We start from the raw sequence: 13,526 nt of genomic DNA, 5'->3' as shown, positions 1-13,526 counted from the left end.
CATCTTTCTTTTCCTATGCATTGGTAGGGATGGCATTGAGGTCCACAAGAACCCAATCATCCTCTATCTCTTCTTTTCCCTCATTTGCTAGGAAGAGCCGCAAAACAATTTAGAAGAGATGGAACTACCATCTTGAAGTAATTTTATTCAGAGTAGAAAGAACAGCAGCAGGAGAGAGCCAACGGTGGGCAGAACCACTAGAGGTGGTGAGGATGAGTGAAATCTCGTAGATGGAAAACTTAAATCAAACGTTATAATAGAATCTATAAGGTATGCACTTCTTTTATGTAGATTACATTATAGCAACATCATTTATTGTCATGTTATAAACATGAATCTTCTTAAGCAACTGGCTAAAGCAATATGGGTAATCCGTGCAAGGGATGAGGCATGAAGTACATGTTTATAGGTTCATCTATCTCCATCATTTTCAAATCACATATCAACACTAATTGATAGATAAACACTTTCATTTTTATTTTTAAAAATTCATTTTCAGAGTGTTAGATTTATTACATTAATTAGGTTAGTTTCTAAGTTTAGTTTAAATAAATAAGTTAGATATATAGTTTCTAAGAAGTTATTTCCTTGAGTAATTTTTGTAAGGGAAAATGAGATTGTATAAAGTTATTCACATATAAATGTGAAATAATTAAGCATCAATTCTATATGTATCCAAATGTATCTAGAAAATCTAAATTGAGAAAATCAGCATTTTATAGTTTAGCTTTTTCATTTGTATCAAACCCAGTTGCATAGGCAATGGGGAGTTAACTATGAGATGAAAATGTGTTGTGCCTGCCAGTGATGACAATGTTTCTATGCAACAATGAAGTTTTCAAGTAGTACTCACTGACATTGCATTCATTATAGATGCAAGACGAATGATTCTGGTTGGTAGAAAGAATATATGTTTCTAATAGTCTGAGGAGTCAAAGAAGACAAATTCTCTATCAACACATTCAATAAAATGGACTGAGGAATGAAATCATTGCCAAAGAACACTATCTGTTTTCATCAGATTAACCTGTGAAAGTGAAGGGAGAAGAATCATTAAATTTAGTTATTTTTCTCTTTTGCAATAAGATCACAAGATCATTAACTTGGAGAGTATGTGATGTTTCTATAACAAAGATTTTTCTTGGCATTTCATAATTTGCAAATTGCTTTGGTTCATATGCTTGTCAACTTGGAGAATCATTTCCTACAATGTTGGATGCATTTTTCATTTGAAAATTTGTATAGTGTTTTCTTTTCTATTATGCATTTTATCAAGTTTCTTGATTTTCTTTCAAAGAAATGAAGAAGAAAATGGATAAAATGACTACTATTGCTAAGTTTTAAGGTTTTGAATACTACACATGGAAAATTAAGATACAATTTCTTTTGATTGAGAAAAATCTATGGGATATTGCATGTGGGTTGGTGAAAAAGTTACAATATTTTTGCTATAAAGAATTGAAGTAAATAGGAGGCTGGAGGCAATGGAGATTGGAGGATTTTTATCTTCTTGAGCTAGCTTCTTGCTTAGAGATGATTATTGCATGGGAAGAAAATATTTGTGTCCTTATAAAGCCGAGGCTTGGTAAACTCATCCCTGAAGATAAGAGGGGACTTGATAGATTTATGTCCCTGAAGAAAAGAGTTGTCTTGGCTATGTGATTATCCTTCTATGGAGTGAGAGGGGAGTGGGATTTGAAGAATGATGTCAAAGGAAAGACGTCCATGTCTAGACATATTAGTGGTGATTGTTTCTCGGAGGAAAAGTGTCACATGTGCAACATCAAAGGAGGCATTAGACACACTCCACGGAGATGTAAAATTTTGGAGGAACTATGTCTTATTGTGCAAGGGAGGTGGAACCAATCTTATTATGAAGATAACCTCGGGATTTTCTTCTGTGTGAAGTTGGGATATGAGGGAAACTTCAAGATTAGGATTTGCAATCTAAAGTTGCAAAGAGAAAGTGTCCTTCCAAAGATTGGTGAAAGAGATTCATCAAAGTTTCCAAAGGAATAATATTGGTGAAGGCTTTCACTTTTGTTGGATTAATGTAATAAGAAGGAATGTTGTACTTATTACATTAATTAGGTTACCTTCTAATAAGGGGGGATGTTAGATCTATTGAATTAATTTAAGAAGGGGGGAATGTTAGATTTATTACATTAATTAGGTTAGTTTCTAACTTTAGTTTAAATAAATAAATAAGTAAGATATATAGTTGCTCTTTGTAAGGGAAAATGAGGTTACATAATGTTGTTAACATATCAATGTGAAATAATTAAACACAAATTCTGAATGTATCCACAAAATTTGAATCAATAAAATTAGCAATCTATATTTTAGCTCTTTCGCAAGGCACATTCGATTACCTTGCTCAAAAAATATATAAGAAAATTGATCATGTTTCTCATTGAAGTGATTTGGATCAAATATCTCTAGATTTTTAAAGCATTCCTCTTTGATGTTCATTTGTCTCATGGAGAAATGGATTTGCAATGTCACATTCAAATAGATTATAACAAATACCATCTTTTTAAAAAGTATATAAAATGTTTAGATATTTACCTTCCATCCCTTGGGAATCATAAAACCTCCATATACAACACCTTCTTTTGCTTGCTTAAATACTCCATTGGTAGGAGCCTGTAATGTCCCCATTTTAGCAGTTGACCAAGTGTGTGTGCGTTAGCCTTGTTTTACATGGTCCCGAGGGCTAACGAAGGGTTTAATGGGATCTTGGAGTGTTTTGGCCTAGTCATTTCCAGTTTGGGCCAAAACGAAGTTGATTTACTCAGTTTCAGGCATACTTACTATTTTTAGGAAGTCGGCAGGACACAGTGCAGGTCAATTTGGTGATTGGATTCGATACTCCTTGGTGAGAGCTTTCCGATGAGCTATCACTCGCATTATTCAGAGTTCGATTGCTAATACATTTTAATGCTTGAAGTTTTATTAAAGTAACATCTAATTTAATTGTAAAATATTAAAGTGTTACTTTAATATTTATTTTAGGGTGATGTGTACCCAAGGGAGACATAAGGGGTATTTTAATATATGTTTTATATTACACATCTTTTATCCCACATTGCCCATATGAGTTGAGCGGACCCGTGGGAATAGAATAAAAGGAAGCATCTGTGGCTTCATTAGGCAGGTTGAATATGAGACGAAATTGGTGTGTGAGTTGCAGCTCCGTTCTTGGCATTTGAGGACGTCTATCCTCTCTTGTAACATTCTAGACGTCATTCCCTTGGGGTTTGGCCTTTGGAATTTCTTCTTATTGGCTTCATTATCAGGCAGTTTAGTTGCATTTCCGGCTACAGGCAGATTTGATATTTTGCTCATATCTTCTTCACTACTTGTCCGATGCTTATGCCGCTTGGAGGGAATGGTATTATGAAGGTAGTGGACTGATTGGAGTACAAAGTATTGTAGCAGCAAGTTCGAAAGCATGGTTTGGAATATTATGTCAATACAGCTGAAGTAATTAGTGAGTAGATAAATCTGCCATGTATTTGGTTTTATGAATTCTGAATATAACATTTTATTAGCAGCAGTTCATTTCCACTTTGCATATTATTGTAGTTTCTTTCTTGTTTATGTTGTATGATACCAATTCCATGCACAAAACACAACAAACAAATAAACGTTTGATTTCCGGAGTTCTAAGGGGTTTAAAACATTAAATGGAGAAATAAGAGGTTGCATGCAAACTGTTTGACAAAATTCCTTTCAGCAAATTGGTTTAGTTTTTTGGGACATCTAGGGGTGTCCATTACAGTGGTATCAGAGCTATAAGTCCTGCCATCCTGTGGAGGTCTTATAGGGAATTTGGAACAGCCGGATAGAGGGAAAAAGTAATTAAAAAACACAGGCTAAGAATTTATGTTTGAGCATGTGACAGGGGTCTTATAATTTCCGTGATACCAGAGCAAGAAAAAATAGGATTTCAGACTTGCAAAGCAAACAGTCTAGTACATCCGTGTAGGGGGACATTGAATTCAACCATACAGACACAGAGGAGATATTCTGTGATCAGGACAATAATATGGGTGATCGAGATGATAGGAATACAGGATTAGGCGAAGGCAGAAATGTTGGTCCAGATCAGGAGGAGGTACTGTTCCGACAGTTACTGGATACATTAGAGTAGGGGCAGCGTATGCAGCAAGAGCAGAATAGGCGAATGGACATGATGTTGCAGCTCATGGCTAGACAGATGGGTGTCAATATTAATCCAGGTGATGCCAACAATAGAAACAATAACAACGAGGGAAACAATAACAACGGGGGAAACAATAACCATGAAGGCCAAGGCAACAACAATGGTCCTGAGAATAACATTAATGGTAATAATGGACACGGCAATAATGGGAATGAGGCTGATAACTTTAGACATGTTGCACGCCCAGCACGGACTGCGAGCTCGAGACCTCTTCTACCCACTTTTCCACCCAGAGATCCAGTTCATCCAGTAAACGAACCGCAGATTACTGAGTTACAGGATCAGTTCAGGAGGGACTGGGAGGCTAGTGGACCAGAGTTTTAGGCAGATATTTCTCTTAGAGATTATATGGACTTAAGGATGAGAGACATGCCTAAAGCAGGAGGGAGGAATCAAAACTTTGAGCTGAGGAAGAAAGTTGGAAAACTTTCTTTACCTTATTATGATGCTTCAGGGAAGATGACTGCACGAGCTTGGGTGCAGAAGGTAGATACATACTTGTAGCTAAATCCTATGCCTGAGGAGGAGGCTATCAAGTATGCAGCTATGCACTTGGATGGCATTGCACATGAATGGTGGCATCATGGCATGGTGACTTTGGGGCATAATCAGATTACATCCTATGAGGAATTCACTGAAACATTGATTGGGAGATTTGACACTAAGGATCCCGAGTTACATTTCAAGGAGCTAGCACAGTTAAAACAGTCAGGTTCTGTGGATGCTTACATTGCCGAGTTTCAGCACTTGTCTGTACTTGTTACTGATATCTCTCCTAGGAGATTGGTGGTGTTATTTTGTGATGGTCTTACTGATCCATTATGAGGTTGGCTGAAGGGACATGATCCACTCACGTTAGTTGAAGCAACTAAAAAGGCACGAGATTTAGCCCCTTCGGTATACAAAGGAAAAAACCATTCAACAGATTCTTCCTACCGCAAGGACAAAGACAAAAAATCATTTCAGAAAGAGTATAGCAAACCCAAAGAAGGATCAAAAGGACTAGACAATGAAACCTTGAATGAACTTCGAAAGAAGAAGCTGTGCTTCCATTGTAGAGAGCCTTGGGACTTATCTCATAAATGTTCTCTCAAGGCTAAGGCAAATCAAATGGAGTATTTTTCAGCAGAAGAGTCAGAGTCAGAAGGGGAGGATCAGCACTCCGATTCAGATGAGGGTAACACTATAGAGGAGAGCAACATTCCTAAGGATGATAGATCATTGGCACGCTTGACAGGGGCCCAAAAGGCAATCACATTTAAGGTCAGGGGTACTATCCAGGGGCAGAAAGTGATATCTCTTATTGACACTGGGGCTACACATAACTTCATAGATGCACAGTTGGTAGCCAGGAGAGGGTTACAGACAGAGGAGCATGATGGGTTTAGAGTCATGGTGGCTAACGGTGATAAGTTATTATGCACTCAGAAGATATCTAATCTTCGCATCAGGTTTGGATTTGGCTACGAGTTGGAGGATGAGTTCTATGTTGTGGACATGGGAGATTATGATGTCATCCTCGGCATGACATGGATGGCTTCACTAGTTGAGTTCACACTCAATCTAGCAAAATTGGAGATGAGATTCCAGCATGAGGGGAGAACTGTGGTACTTAGAGGGCTTTCAGATGGAGGTTGCAGAATAGTGTCCTTGAGGAGAATGCAGAGACTTTTTCGTCATGATGACATAGAGTGGGCGGCAGAGTGCCACATTATGCCAACTTCACCAGAGCCACAAGAAAAGAGTCATCCACTAGATGTCCAGAAGATACTCGATAAACACGCTAAAGTATTTAGCGATATTCCTCATGGGGTTCCTCTTGACAGAGGGATGGAACATGTTATTGAGCTCGAGGAGGGAGCCAAACCAGTTATGATTACTCCCTATCGTCATCCTAAGAAACACAAGGATGAGATAGAGAAGGCGATTAAGGATTTGTTGGAGATGGGGCATATCAGGCCCAGTAAGAGCCCTTTTGCTTCAATAGTAGTATTGGTAAAGAAGAAGGATGGGACGATGCGCATGTGCATCGATTACAGGGCACTGAATAAGAAAAAAATTAAAAACAGGTATCCCATTCCTAGGATTGATGAGCTGATTGATGCGTTGCATGGGGCATGCTTCTTCACCAAAATTGATTTGCGATCCGGATACCATCAGATCAGGATGAGATCAAAGGACATTGAGAAAATAGCCTTCCGATGTCACTATGGCCACTTTGAGTTCATGGTTATGCCATTTGGTCTAACCAATGCACCTGCTACATTTCAAAGTTGTATGAACCAGGTATTCAGGAAGCAGCTGAGGAGATTTGTCTTGATCTTCTTTGATGACATCTTGGTCTTCAGTAAGACCTGGGAGGAGCACTTACATCATCTAGAGGATGTGTTATCTATTCTGGAGAGAGAGTCATTGTATGCCAAGGAATCTAAATGTGAGTTTGGCATGACTGAGCTCCTTTACCTGGGGCATATCATTAGTGCAGATGGCGTTCGGGTTGATCCCGAAAAGATTAGAGCTATTGTAGAATGGCCTACTCCCACAAACCTTACACAGCTTAAGGGGTTCTTTGGTTTATGTGGTTTTTATAGGAGGTTTGTTAAGGGATTCTCACAGATTGCTACACCCTTGATAGATCTTACCAGGAAAGGAGCCTTCGTGTGGACAAGGGCAGCACAGAGGTGTTTTGAGCATTTCAAGCAGGTAATGTCTTCATGTCCAGTTCTAGCTCTACCGGATTTCACGAAGCCTTTTGAGCTTCATTGTGATGCATCTAGTGATGGGATTGGAGCAGTATTGATGCAGGAGAAGCATCCCATTGCATTCGAGTGTAGGAAGCTCCAAGGAGTTGAGAAAATTTATTCTGTCTATGACCAGGAGATGTTGGCCATAATGCATGCATTGGCCAAATTTTGATCATATTTGGTAGGTGGACGTTTTGTGATCAAGACTGATCACAACAGTATTAAATACTTCATGAGCCAGTGTGATCTTAATGACCGGCAACAAAAATGGGTGACTAAATTGTAGGCTTATGACTTTGACATAGAGTTTGTCAAAGGTAAGAAAAATATGGTGGCTGATGCCTTATCTCGGAGACCTCACTTATGTGCTCTGGCAGAGATTTCAGGAGATTGGAGAGATCGGATTATAGCAGAGTATGTCGGAGATGCTTGGGCTTCTGGATTGATTTCAGGTACCATACAGGATGATCGCTATGAGGTGATAGATGGATTGATCAGAGTTTAGGACAGGGTTTATTTGATTCCATCATCACATTTGAGAGAGGCGATACTGAAGGCATTTCATGATGCACCCACAGCTGGACATCCGGGGGTCTTCAAGACCTACAGGCAGATCCGAGAGCGGTTTTCATGGAAAGGGCTCAAGGATGATGTTCAGAGGTATGTCAGGGAGTGTGTGGTTTGTCAACAGAATAAGGGAGAACACACATTTCCTACAGGTTTATTACAGCCCTTTCCCATTCCTGATAGGAAATGGGAAAGTATTTCGATGGACTTCATCACTGGTTTACCACGAGTACAGGGAAGGGATTGCATCTATGTGGTGGTGGACCGCTTGACGAAGTTTGCTCACTTCATTGCTATTCCGTCCACTTACACAGCAACACAGGTGGTAGAGCTTTTCTTTAAAGAGATATTCAGGTTACATGGGTTGCCCAGATTCATTGTCAGCGACCGGGATAGTAAGTTTATGAGTGTTTTTTGGCAAGAGTTGTTTAGGTTGTGTGGTACAGATCTTACACCTAGCACTAGTTATCATCCGCAAACAGATGGGCAAACAGAGATTGTGAATAAATGGGCGGAAGGATATTTGAGGAACTATGTAACTACACAACAAAAGGCTTGGATCAGATGGTTGTATATGGGAGAGTATTGTTATAACACCACTTATCATATGTCCATCAAGATGACTCCTTTCATGGCACTCTATGGTTATGAAGCACCTAGCTTCATGGATTTAGTTTTGGGGGACAGTAGAGTGCCCAAAGCCAAAAACTTATTGCAAGATAGTCAGGACATCCTGAAAGTGCTCAAAGAGAATATACAACAGGCCTAGAATCAATAGAAATTGTATGCTGATCAGCACTGAATAGAGCGCAGCTTCGAGGTAGGGGATATGGTTTACTTGAGGCTACAACCATATAGACAGTCATCGCTCAAGAAGAGCGGAGCTGAAAAGTTGAAACCTAGATTTTATGGTCCATACAGGGTGATTCGCAAAGTGGGCAAAGTCGCCTATGAGCTTGAGCTTCCAGAAGGCAATCGAGTGCACAATGTGTTTCATGTGTCTAGGCTTAAGAAAGCCATTGGTCAGAGTGTAGTGCCTTCTGTAGATTTACCCCCTTTGGATGAGGAGGGGAAGCTTGTGTTAGTACCTGAGGCTATTCTGGATACCAGAGAGAGGAAGCTTAGAAGCAGGATAGTGAAGGAGTATTTGGTCAGATGGAAAGACCTGCCGGAGGAAGATTCTACATGGGAGAGTGAGCAGGTTATTCAGCAGGCTGGACTGAGATTGCTTGAGGACAAGCAATTTCAAGGGGGGCGGACTGTAATGTCCCCATTTTAGCAGTTGACCAAGTGTGTGTGCGTTAGCCTTGTTCTACATGGTCCCGAGGGCTAACGAAGGGTTTAATGGGATCTTGGAGTGTTTTGGCCTAGTCATTTCCAGTTTGGGCCAAAACGAAGTTGATTTACTCAGTTTCAGGCATACTTACTATTTTTAGTAAGTCGGCAGGACACAGTGCAGGTCAATTTGGTGATTGGATTCGATACTCCTCGGTGAGAGCTTTTCGATGAGCTATCACTCGCATTATTCAGAGTTCGATTGCTAATACATTTTAATGCCTGAAGTTTTATTAAAGTAACATCTAATTTAATTGTAAAATATTAAAGTGTTACTTTAATATTTATTTTATGGTGATGTGTACCCAAGGGAGACATAAGGGGTATTTTAATATATGTTTTATATTACACATCTTTTATCCCACATTGCCCATATGAGTTGAGCGGACCCGTGGGAATAGAATAAAAGGAAGCATCTGTGGCTTCATTAGGCAGGTTGAATATGAGACGAAATTGTGTGTGAGTTGCAGCTCCGTTCTTGGCATTTGAGGACGTCTATCCTCTCTTGTAACATTCTAGACATCATTCCCTTGGGGTTTGGCCTTTGGAATTTCTTCTTATTGGCTTCATTATCAGGCAGTTTAGTTGCATTTCTGGCTACAGACAGATTTGATATTTTGCTCATATCTTCTTCACTACTTGTCCGATGCTTATGCCGCTTGGAGGGAATGGTATTATGAAGGTAGTGGACTGATTGGAGTACAAAGTATTGTAGTAGCAAGTTCGAAAGCATGGGTTGGAATATTATGTCAATACTGCTGAAGTAATTAGTGAGTAGATAAATCTGCCATGTATTTGGTTTTATGAATTCTGAATATAACATTTTATTAGCAGTAGTTCATTTCCACTTTGCATATTATTGTAGTTTCTTTCTTGTTTATGTTGTATGATACCAATTCCATGCACAAAACACAACAAACAAATAAACGTTTGATTTTCGGAGTTCTAAGGGGTTTAAAACATTAAATGGAGAAATAAGAGGTTGCATGCAAACTGTTTGACAAAATTCCTTTCAGCAAATTGGTTTAGTTTTTTGGGACATCCAGGGGTGTCCATTACAGAGCCATGATGTGTAGTCCTTCAGCTATGACATTATTTCTGATAGGCTTTCACTTGTGGGCTAGAGCCCACCAGAATTTCCTTACGCTCCTGCTTGCATACGGCTACCGGAATTGGAATTCTCCTACCTCCACTATCATCCAAACACAGGAACCAGGCTAGTTTTCCACCATTAGAGCTATAGCATTTTACCAACAAGGGACCAACAGTCACCCCAATGGATAAGGCACCAAAGCTTAATAGTATAAGCACCCACTCTAAAAACTTTTCTTCTCCATTATATCAATATAGATTCACTAAATTAGGCATTCAAGGAAAACCATAGTTTCCAACTGAATCACTCAATTTTTCTATGTTGTAGTTTTGGTTAAACTAGCTAACTAGGAGCTGTTTTGCAAGGTGCTACATTTTTCTTTCTTTATTTTTTAAGTTTTTTATTATTATTCCTATAGGAATTTCAGCGTAATTATACATAGTTTCTGTACTGATCAAAAGATCAAAATATTCCCTATACTTTTGAGGAATACAAGGAGATTGCATTAGATCAGAATTATCTAATTATTTCTCTGGACTCTTAAGATTGAGGAGCATGGCAACATTTTTTATGCTTTGTTCATAGAAAGACAATATTTGATCAATTAAATTAGAACATTAGAAAGTTAAGTTATATTTCTACTTTTTGTTTGGTTGTCAAAAAACTGGGACAAGTGCTTGCCAAAAAATTGGTAGATCAAACACTCTTGACACATCTAAGAGGCGGTGTCACAAGTTTAGCAACATAGAAGGTTTTCGACATCTGTCGTAGCTACACAAAATAAAGATGAGAGTGTCACTGAAAGGTCTTGGAGATGAAATTGAGGTAAAATATGCTGGAAAATATTTGTTGCTATTTTTCAATTAATATATTTTAGCTCTCTAGTTCACTTTTGTAGAGGTTGAAATCGATGTGTGCTTCTAATTTTTCTCGAGTTATAACTACCCAAATAACTTCAAAATCTCATTTGATTTGTGTTTGTTTTGGAGGATTTTTTAATTTCTTAAATATTAAAATTTATATTAATAGTTTTTAAGGAATTTGATATATATTAATATATAGAGTAGGATCAATAGAAACATCTCTTTGCATAATATGTATTATTTCTTATGATTTTCTATTGATCATTTTAAAGAATGTGTTCAAATAGTTCTAAAATTTTGTCAAAATATTAACAAATATAATAGAATTGTCACCTTCTATAACTTTTTGGTACTTAAGCATTTATTTTTAACTTTTTGAAGGAATGTATGAATCAGGCATAGATCTGATAAAATCATCTTTCTAGTATAATACTTTAGGAATTTGTTAAGTAGTTGTAGATATGATAGAGTTGTCTCTCTTAATATTCTTAATTACATATAAAAAATACTTCATATAGAATATTATGTTTCAAATAATTATGAATAAGGCTAAGTTGATATAGTGATATAATTAATTTTGTATACAAATTGAATCCAATGGATTCACATTTTAACTAAATAGTCATTTTTTTCTGTTATATTGAACCAAAAATTGTAGTTAATTATAGTCAGTCAGACTCTAGAAATGTCTAATAGCACACCCTATCGGTTGTACTTTTGCACCCTACCCCGTGCAAGCACTAGTGTAAGCAATCCGTACTTTTGCACCCTACAACGTGCAAGCACTAGTGTAAGCAATCCATACATTTAATCTCATTCCATGTGAGGCACTTTTCTCCCACCATATCTTTAACCTTTTTTGCAATCTAAATTGTCACACCATCACTATTTATATGTAGAACAAACAACTAAAATAAAAACTATATCATTTTATCCTTGCACAATGAGGGAAAAATGGTACCTTTACGAAGTTCTTGTAAAACATGTGGTGAGAGGGAGAGGTGCTTAAGAATGGTAGCCAAAGGCGAGGCAGTGGTATCATAACCGCCAGTGAAAAAACCCATCAAATTTTCTACAATCTCCTCATCACTGAGACTAACGCCACTCCCTTCCTTCTCAGCCCTTAACACCATACTAATAAAATTTTCTTCAACTTCTTCCCTTGATGAGATTCTATAGAGCTAGATTAGTGAAAGGAACTAAGAAATCATGGCGGCGCGTGCTTTCTTGGCCTTTGCAAAAGCCGTAAATGGAAGGTCAAGAGGTTGACAAAGAAGCCCGGCACTGAAATCATGGAAATTTTGTCTAAAGCTCTCCAGTTCATACCCAACCTTTAAACCCACAAAAAAATCAGTAGCCACCGACAACAACATTTCCTACACCTTGTGGTGGGGGAGCACAATTTGACTAGATCGGCAGTCCGAGTCGAGATGGTGTAGCACAAGCCTTTCAAACTTGGAGACTAATTTCTTTAGGCTTTCCATCCCCAGAAAAAAATGTGTTATCTGCTTCATCCTTTTGTGATCTGCATCCTGGGAATTAATCAAAGCATGCTTCCCAATTAGAACATTCAAGGACTCAGGCCAGCTGTTCCTGAACAATCTACTTTCATTGGAAAGAATGAACGTGTTTTCCTGTGAGCCCAACATTACTACTGTGTGGCTGCCCAGAGTATGGGTCTTAAAATTTCCACCGTGCTTAGCCTTTTGCATGTCATACCAGATGCTAGGGTTAAGCTTATTGAGCGATTCTCCCCAGTAAGGGATTCCAGTCCCACCTGGTGGAAGCAGACGTATATTGCCTTTAGCTAATCCCATACAGATTCAGCTGTCGTCATATGGAACATAGAAAACAGTGCACGCAAATGCTGTAGTCACAATAAAAATCTCCAACAACGCCATGGCTGAATGTTTAGATGAACACAAAGACAAGGGTTTGAATGCCTTTATGAAAAATTAAGTGAACATGATATGATATGTAAGGCTGGCATAGTAAAATGGTACCATTATGTTGTCCTTGCAAAAATGGTAAAGTAATGTAAAGAATGCCCCTCCAAAATCAATGCCACATTAGTATTCTCTATAAAATGTGAAAGTCAAGGTCATTTGAACATTGATTAGTCAACATTAGTTGATTAACTATCATTAACTTTAACAAAAATTATACATATACATATATTCTCAAATCTAAAGAAACTATATTTTTCTTACCAAATATCAAGATGTACTATTATGTCGACCATGTTGATAGAAGCTCAAGAACCTATCTAAGAACACAAGGGAAGGAATATTGTAGGAGTGCTTTACCACCCTACCACAAAGTTTTTAAGCTTCGTTAGAATCTTTCTTGACATGAAAAATACCTAACTGGACAACAAGGAAGTCTAACAAGAAAAACTAAAAGGAGTAATGAAATTACATGTACAACACTGCCAAGAATATACATTTTTTGTAGAAATAATTCAACAATTAAGTACACACATCTTTTATTTTTCCATCATTGGTTCAATATCTTAATTCCATATCAACATTTTTAAAAACATAACATGTTTTATGGAAACATGAAAATTCATAACAACATTCATGCATACTCCACCCCAAACATACATTATCCATTTATTAACTTAACATATTCTCACATATACTAAACATAAAAGATTCATAGACTACATTACATTTATTTGTTAATCAATATAA

At 37.8% G+C, this 13,526-nt stretch overlaps 1 pseudogene; it reads right to left on the bottom strand.

Moving 5' to 3' along the window:
* Positions 1-341: 341 nt before the first annotated feature.
* On the bottom strand, positions 342-12,731 carry LOC149561263 (cytochrome P450 716B2-like; annotated as a pseudogene).
* Positions 12,732-13,526: the final 795 nt, after the last annotated feature.

This window comes from Cupressus sempervirens, chromosome 4 (genome assembly GCF_028749045.1).
Source record: "Cupressus sempervirens isolate cs-2001-9-10 chromosome 4, ASM2874904v1, whole genome shotgun sequence".
Taxonomy (NCBI): domain Eukaryota; kingdom Viridiplantae; phylum Streptophyta; class Pinopsida; order Cupressales; family Cupressaceae; genus Cupressus; species Cupressus sempervirens.
The sequence above is the reverse complement of the archived record's forward strand: the minus strand, read 5'-3'. Positions and strand labels throughout refer to the sequence as shown.